General features: G+C 31.6%; 1 pseudogene; it reads left to right on the top strand.

Moving 5' to 3' along the window:
* The first annotated feature begins 8454 nt into the window (after positions 1-8454).
* Positions 8455-9132, top strand: LOC105295537 (annotated as a pseudogene).
* The last annotated feature ends 451 nt before the right edge of the window (positions 9133-9583 follow it).

The raw sequence follows: 9583 nt of genomic DNA, 5'->3' as shown, positions 1-9583 counted from the left end.
AAAAAAGTAGTTAATTTGACAAAATGTATTAAACAAGAATGTTTAGACATTGGCCAATGAGCAGGGCAGGATATTATCCCAAACAGAAGGAAAGCAAGCAAGGTGATCTCACTTATCAGCTAAGCTTTTTGGCCAGAAAGCTACTTCCAGATGTTAGTACAGAAGGGTCAATATGATAAGCGTTCAGCAGTTTTGCTAAATTAAGGAGGCAGTGATCAGTGCTTTGGAATCCAAGGTGGCTAAAAAGTATGAGGCCTATTTACCAGGAAAAAAAAAAAAAAAACAAGAAACAAACAAAAGAGAAAGAGCTCCAGTTCTCTTGCATAAGCATCTTCTCAAATCTTTGTTTGAATATCAGAATACCAACATGTACAGGCATAGAATAAAACTCTGTGAAGTTTGAAAAGAGATTACAGGAAGAGAAAGTACAATTGACAGGAAGCTAAACTTAAACCACTGTAAAAACTTACATAAGACTGGGAATCATTCAATTTTTTTTTTTTTTAATCTGCTGAGATAAAGACACCTTGATGAGGACCTCGGGCATCAAATGGAGATGAAGGAAAAGGAGGCATCATGTCTTAGCTTTGGAGCTAACCTAGCCCTAGAGTAAAGGCTATTTGAACCTCACCCTCGAATACACATACACACACACACCGCACACACACACACACACACACGCCACCTAAGAAGGATCTTCAAGTGTGAAAAAACATGATATATTAATATACGTATATCTGAATATAAGAAAAGAAAAGCAATTCTCAGATTAAATTGAAATGATGGAAATTAAGTGATAAAATTTTATTTATACTATATTCATACAAAATAAAACATCTCTCTACATTAAACATGAAAAAGATAGAATGAAATAGCAGGTAGCCAAAACTATTATAATAAATAAAAAAAAGAAAGAATATAGTCAAATAAAAAGGAAAAATCCATCTGGGGGGGAGGGAAACCAAGACAAGGGGAAAAAATTATTCCCTTGAGTGCTTTTCAGTTTAGATGAAATATAGGAGGATATAAATTCAGTAGAAAAAGGTATCAATTGCATAGTGATAGAAAACCAGAGATAGGAAAGATTATAATGCTAGGAACTAAGGAAGAAAAATAACATATTACATAAATAATTAATGCATTAAAAAGAAGTACATGTTTAAAAATAAAAATAGAGGAATGGCTTGAGACAATCAGTAAATGTAGAGGGAAAAAGCCAAGGCAGATAATAGGAAATAGATAATGATGATAAATAAAGTTTCTCATAAAACAATTAATAGATCGATCCTAGAAAACAAATATACAGATAGTTTAAAATAGCATTCGGATAAATGCATTTTAAATGAGCCATTTCAGATTTATTGGGGATCACAGATTATTTGGTGATCAATAAATGGGACTGGGATAATTGACTATGTTTTTGGGAGAAAAAAATAAAAATAAGAACTCTACCTCATTTTAATATAAATTAAAGTATAGATCATTTCTTTAACTGAAACAACTGAAAATATGATGAACCTATGGTTTATTTCCTTTAATTAAACAAATGTAGACCAAGAGCATTAAAAACTCTAATATAAAAATCAGAAATTAGCAGTTTTTAAAATAAATAGCATTTTGTATGCCATAATAGCATTAATGTTTGCAAGTATGAAAAGAAACATCCATAATAATAAATTTTGTATATATATTAATTGATGTAACTCTTTGGTATGCATTTAGTAACATACCTAAAAATTTAATATGTATACATATATATATATTCCCACTGACCTATCAATTACACTGCTGGGAATTTACACGAAAACATACCTAAATGCTAAAATGTTCAGCAATGTTTATTTTAAGAGTTTTCAACAGCAAAAAGAAAAATCGAATAAAGTTGGGAAAAGCGAGGGGTCTAATTTAACTATGTTACACTCATTTGATGGATTCAACTATTAAAAAGTACGAGATAGCTTTCTGTGTCCTTACTAGAAGGAACAGAATGATGGACAATGCTCTGAATAGAGTTTCCACTTTACTACTGAGAGTGGCCTCAGGAATACCTGCCTCTAAGAGGTCAGGGGAGAGGGCAACGGTAGTTACAAGATTAAATCCCTGACACAGAAATGGCAAAGAATTCTGTCATTAGTGCCCTGTGATGTTTGCAGCCATAGTAATTTGTTTCCACATAAGGACAGTTCAGCAGACTAGTTCCAAATACTTCTACTAGAAGCAGAGTCTCCGATTTGTTACTCAAGTCCTCCCACTGACTCAGGGAGCTATCTAAAATCCTTTAAAGTACTACTATTTGGTTTAAAGTAATAAAAGTTAATTCTGTCATTTGCAACTAAGAAACTTGTTCAAGACAGGAGATTATCTTGGTGGTAGGAATATGTTTCATTTTGTTTATTACTTTAAATTTTAATGTATTTTAAAAATCTATAATATGTTATATGAACAGTCAGTGGAACCCAAAGTTCAAAGGAAGGGGAGTATGAGGTTCATAAAGTGCTTAGAAAGAAGGTTTCCCAAGAGAGAATTCTGGTAAATAGCCTGCTTCAAAAAACTAAAATATGCAAGACAAATTTGAAGTCCATGAGATTCATATTGTTTTAATAGATGGAAAAAGATATACCAGATGTAGCATATTATCTATCATACTAACACATAAGAATTGTATATGTAGTAGATATGTGGATTCCGAACATTATTAGAGAGAGTTCACCTACTGTGTTCTAGGGAGAGATCTGTGAATGAATTTCACTTTTTATTAGAGAATAGGTAAATCTGATGAAGAAGAGACCAAATTTAAAACTCCAGATATCTCCTAATTCTTGACTTTATTGTTACATGCCATTGAATGTTTCATATATTATGAACATATGAGCCATCATGTTTCTGTTTTAATAAGCAGCATTTTATAATTATAGGTTATTTTGTTATATAAATGTTTCAAAATCTTAATAGGCTATATGAGTATTTTATGGTTTAACTTAATGTTTTGGGATACAAATGAATTGTTCTATATATCTGTAGAAAAAGTATCTTAAACTAGTTAGAGTTTATAACTTTATGATCGATACAGTCTTAAAAATACATAAAGTGAAAGTATTTTTAAGAGCTAGACAATACATATTCCAGTTTCTATCTGCTATGAAAGTAAGGAATCAATATTTCATCATAACTTGGTGAGCTAGTATTAATGATCCATAAATAGTTTAATCTCTAACCACTGCATTTATTTATTTACTATATTACAGCTGATTTTATTGACTTGCATTTCAGTTGAAGCTTAGTCAAAAAATCATAAAAATAAATGGTTGAAAATGTTATTTAAGATCTATTATTTAACTTCTATATTATAGGCTCAACTAAATCAAAACATAGATACTGAACATTCAAGACAATGTTACTATTAATAAAATAAATTATAAACAGACAGCTATTCAAAGACACATCAACAAATATTAAGACTTCAATTTATTATTTGGAGAAAAAAATGAAAAGTTTTGACACCGTATGAATTTTTGGCAAAACACAAAGAATCAATATGGTCTGGGAATAATTAGAACATCATTCTGAGAGATACTGAGGGACTATCATAAAGTATTCCTCTAAATTTATAGCCATTTTCTCTAATATGGATAAAAAACATGATATAGAATATAACTACTTTTTAATACATTTTCAAATGAAGGCTTTACTCTCAAGATATCTATTTATTTACTGACTAGGTAATTACACCAAATTTCAACTTAAGATAACCTTAATTTTTTTAATTAAATAGTAAATTTCTTATGAAATAATTATACTTTTCCTATATATCAATATGATGTATTACTCTCTTACTCTAAGTAAGTAGAGCAAATCATTGGTTCTTTAACTGATGTTATATTCAGGGTATTACTATAATGAATAATTATGTTTCATTCTACAGCCATAAAATTGAATAAAATAAAACTCTTGCTCCAAAACATTTTATTTCTAGTTATTAAAGAGTTAAAAAGAGTAAACTCATTTTATAAAAAAGAGAATAAACTCTTGCATATAGCTGCAAAATACAAGCATAAAGTTTAATAGGGATGCAGGGATATGAGTGCTTAATTCTACCTGAGATTAAGTGGTTGGGGATCAGAGATGATAACCCTAACAAAGAAGTGATAATAGAGTTCTAAACTAAGAAAAAGTAGATGTGAAGAAAGATAAATGCAATAACTGTTTTATATATGAAACTCGGAAAAATAACTTTTAAAAACCAGGAGGAAGATAAACATGATGGCAAATTTTTGACCATTTATTATGAAGATATAATTGAAATTTCCTCACATGTCTTATCTCATGCATGTCTCATAATAATCTTATAAAATAAGCGATATTATTATTCTATTTTGTATATGAGGAAACTGTGATACAAACCAGTGAACTACACAGGTCACATAACTAACAAGTGATGGTGCAACATTTTAAATTCAGACTCACTCCAGTGCTCTTCATAACCTTACTATATAACATATTCAAAAATACATGTTTGCATATATACATATAAAATAAACAAACAAAAACAAGAAATTAGAAAAGAGTAAAAATTAGAAAAAATAAAAATTGATTGCTTATGGAAAATTAATAATAAAATAATGCATTTAATCTAGAAAAGAAAGAAAAGCACAACCACTCAACATTAAATACAAGAAAAAAATCAACTAGAGGCATTACTTTAAATTTTGACAGAATAATTTGCATATTAAAACTACTTTAAAATGTTAATAAAATAGATGAATTTATGGGTAATATAAATTGTTAAAAATAATTCAAGAATCAACATCATTAAAATGGCCATACCACCCAAAGTAATCTATAGATTCAATACAATCCCTATTAAAATACAATGACATTTTTCAGAGAGCTAGAACAAATAGTCCTAAAATTTATATGGAATTATAAAAGACCCTGAATAGCTACGGCGATCTTAAGAAAGAATAAAGTTGGGTGTATCACACTACCTGATATCAAACTATACTACAAGGCTACAGCAATCAAAACAACATGGTCCTAGCATAAAAACAGATACATTGATCAATGGAACAGAAGAGGAATCCCAGAAATAATTCTACACCTATACGCTCACTTAATATATGACAAAGGAGGCAAGAAATTACAATGGGGTAAAGACAATCTCTTCAATAAATGATGCTGGGAATAATTGACAGATACATGCAAAAAATAGAAACTAGATCACCTTCTTATACCGTATACAAGAATAGACTCAAAATGGATTAAAGATTCTGAAATGTAAAACCTGAAACCATAAAACTTCTAGAAGAAATCATAGGCAGTAATCTCTCTGATACTGCTACTAATAATTTATTTTTTGACATATTTCCTCAGGCATCAGAAACAAAAGAAAAAATAAACACATGGGACTATAACAGACTAAAAAGTTTTGCACAGCAAATGGAACTATCAACAAAATGAAAAGACAACTGAATATCTTCCCCCACTGAATGAGAGAAAATATTTGCTTATGATACATCTGATAAGAGGTTAATATCCAAAAAATATAAGGAACTCATACAACTCAATTACAAGAAAAAAAACCTCACAAACAATCCAATTAAAAAATGGGCAGAAGATCTGAACAGATATTTTTCCAAAGAGGAAATACTAATGAACAATAGACATATGAAAATATGCCACTAATCATCAGAGAAATGCAAATTAAAACCACAATGAGATATCACCTCACACCTGTAAGAACGGCTATCATGAATAAATCAAAGAACAAGTGTTAGCAAGGACATGGAGAAAAGGGAACCCTCATACGCTATTGATGGGATTGCAAATTGGTATAGCCACTGTGGAAAATAGTCTGGAGGTTTCTCAAAATATTAAAAATGGATACACCTTTTGACCCAGCAATTGCACTTCTGGTATTTATCCACAAGAAACCAAAACAATAATTCATAAATATCTATGCACCTCTAGGTTAATGCAACATAATTTACAATAGCCAAGATATAGAAGCAACCTAAATGCCCATCAACAGATGATTAGATATAGAAGTTATGGTTCATATATACAATGAAATATTAGCCATTAAAAAAATGAAATCCTACAATTTGCAATGACATGGATGGACCTAGAGGTTATTATGCTGAGTGAAAGAAGTCAGACAGAGACAGATAAATACCATATGATTTCACTTATATGTGGAATCTAAGGAACAAAAAAAAATAAACTAATCAAAAACAGACTCACAAATATAGAGGACAATCTGGTGACGGCCAGAGGGGAGTGGAGGGGCTGGGAGAAAGGGGTGAAGGGTTAAAGAAGTACAAATTCGTAGTTGATAGATGGTCACAGGGATGGGGAGTGCAGCATAGGGAATGCAGTTAGCATTAGTGTTATGGCTAGGTGTAGAGCCAGAGGTGAGAGAGAGCAATCAGGGGAATCGTTTATAAACTAAATAAATGTCTAACCAATGTACTGTATAATCAAAACTAATAATAAAATAAAATTAACATAATAATAATAATTTAAGAAGATTTAGAACACTTGAATAGATCAATGGCGAGGACATAAACTGAAATATGCATCAACGTATTACCTGAAAAATTTCCTGTGCTGAGCATTCTTTTAGGGATAATAAATTTTATACTACTGAAAAACAAAATTCCTATTATATAAACTATTCCAAACTACAAAAAGAAGAAAATATTTTCAATTTATTGTTTAAAACTAGTGCAATTCTGATAACAAAGTATGGCAAGAAAGTGCACATGATTTGTGTGATAAAGTAGAATTTATCTCATATGTTTTAGAATAGTTTGAAATTAAGCTATATATTAACACAAACTATCTCAAGAGTAGTCAAATAAGGGAAACTATGATTATCTAGACAGTTTCCAATAAAACTTTTTAAGAGAAAAATAAACGATATTCTGATTAAAATTTTAAATAAATGAGTTATCAAAAGCATTTTTTAAGTGAAGAAGACTATTTCAAAATAAACCAAACATGAAACTTAAGCAGTAAACTAGAAAGACATTTTCTCAAGGTCTGGAACAAGATCAGGATCTCCACTACCATCATTGCTCTTTAAGAAAATTCTAGAAGTTCCAGCCAGATTAAAAAAAGTTAAAAAAAAAAGGTTAGAAATTAAAATTATAAGTATTGATCAATGTTATAATAGCATAGTTGGAAAAACTAACAAACAATGAGAAGATTGTTTGTTACTCATAAGAAAGTAAAGGCAAAAATTTTAAAAATAAATATACAAAAAAATCATTCTTTGTTTAAAAAATGTAAGGAGATACTATGCAAATAATGACAGATATAAATACGCATTTTTTTCTTTTAATAATATAATTTAGTAGCAACTGTGTTTGAATCTCTGTTATTAGAACTACAGAAACAAATATGAAGGATAAAGTTGCTATACTAAAGTAGTGTATATTCAAAAGTGTGTTTAGGGAATACAATTCACATATAATATGCAATCTAATTTTAGATAATATATATTACTTAAAATCAAAGCAGAATAATATTGGTAAAAAATAATAGCAGTAGGTCGTATATAGTTAGAGAAGTGTTTATCTACATTGGTCAAGGACGACCTCCTAAGGTGATGACATTATTTGTGCAAAAAATGAGGAAATCATTTTTTGTCTTGGTTTAAATTTAGATGAATATTTGATATCAAAGTAATAATGTTAGATAAACTAATGAATATGGATCAACAATTCAGTGGAAAGGTCAAGTCTTGAAATATTAATTCAAACATCTTTAAAATTAAATATTATTAAAATCACAGACAGGATGAACTTACTTAACTTATACTTAAAAATGATCTAAATAAAGAACATTAATGAATTATAAAACAGATTTTAAAAATCTACTACGAAGTTAAGAAATATCAGACTTAAATAATTAGAGATTAATTTGTCTTTCTAGATTTCAAAGGTCAAAACACATGGTTATTAATTCCTCCAAAATAGTGAATATGTTTAATACCACTGAAATTCCAATGAATTATTTTTAATAGCAAAATATGTTTCTAAAATCACATGGAACAACAGTAGAATAGAAAAACAGATAAAATATTGAGTATACAGAATGAAGACAAATATCCTACATGATATTTTAAATTGATGTTTATGATGTAAGAATTAACATAAGCTACTTGGAACACAGCATAAAGTTAAGGAGAAAATCCAGACAAGTATAGGCCATTTCGTATAAATGTGGCATTTTAAATGAGTGTGCATATAATGAATCAACCAATAAATAGTTCTGGACAAATATTATTATATTGTCCAATTAGCCAATATATGCCCAGGTGGCTTTGAAAGTTAAATGTAAAAGCAAAACAATAAAAGTGCTGAAAAAAATCTAAGTAAACATTTATTTGACCTTGGAATTAGAAAAGTTTTCCCTCTAAACATAAAAACAAAAAGAAAGGAATAAAAATAAATGCCGGCGCTCTTCTGCCGCCGCCGTCTTTGTCTACACCACAACCATGCCCCCTACACCTTCGTCTACTTCCCTGTTCGAGGGCGCTGCGAGACTATGTGCATGCTGCTGGCTGACCAGGGCCAGATCTGGAAGGAGGACATGGTGTCCATGGAGACCTGGCTGCAGGGCTCTCTCAAGGCCTCCTGTCTGTACCCGCAGCTCCCTAAGTTCCAGGATGGAGACCTCGTCCTGTACCAGTCCAATGCCATCCTGCGCCACCTGGGCTGCTCCCTCCGGCTGTATGGGGTGGACCAGCGGGAGGCGGCCCTGGTGGAAGTGGTGAGTGACAGCGCGGAGGACCACCGCTGCAAATATTTCACCCTCATCTACATCAACAACGAGACTGGCAAGGAGAGCTATGTGAAGGAGCTGCCAGGGCACCTGAAGTCTTTTGAGGCCCTGCTGTCCCAAACCAGGTGGGCCAGGCCTTCATCGTCGGCAACCAGATCTCTTTCGCTGTCTACAACCTGCTGGACTTGCTTCTGAATCACCAGGTCCTGGCCCCTGGCCGCCTGGACTCCTTCCCCTTGCTCTCAGCTCACGTGGCTTGCCTCCCGCGCCCGGACCAAGCTCAAGGCCTTCCTGGCCACCTCCGAGCACGTGAACCTGCCCATCAATGGCAACGGGAAACGGTGAGAACTTGTGGCACTCTCAGCAGGAGGCAGGCAGGGGCCACCTGCCAGCCATCCCTTCCCCAGGACCAATAAAATTTCCGAGAGGAAAAAAAATTTAAAAATATGAAATAAATGCTGATGAGTTTAACAAGAAAAACACAACTGAAATGATCTTAAAAGTACACAGTTAATTGGAAAAAAAATTACAATGCGTGTTTCAGAACTTTGATGAGCTTATAAATTAAAATACAAATGCTCCAAAGAAAAAAATGACCAAAGGACATGAACAAACGATGCACAAAAATAATTATGACAATAGATATTTAAAAAAAGGTGTTTGATCTCGAAGACCATTAAGGATATACAAATCTAAATAATTTATTGTTATTTACCTATCAAATTGGCAAGGATTAAAACAATGAAGACATCCAGAGTTTGTGACATTTTAAGTGACAAGCATTTTTATAGAGATG

This window comes from Pteropus vampyrus, unplaced genomic scaffold (assembly GCF_000151845.1).
Source record: "Pteropus vampyrus isolate Shadow unplaced genomic scaffold, Pvam_2.0 Scaffold108, whole genome shotgun sequence".
NCBI classification, from domain to species: Eukaryota; Metazoa; Chordata; class Mammalia; order Chiroptera; family Pteropodidae; genus Pteropus; species Pteropus vampyrus.
This window is presented reverse-complemented; position numbering and strand designations above follow the sequence as displayed.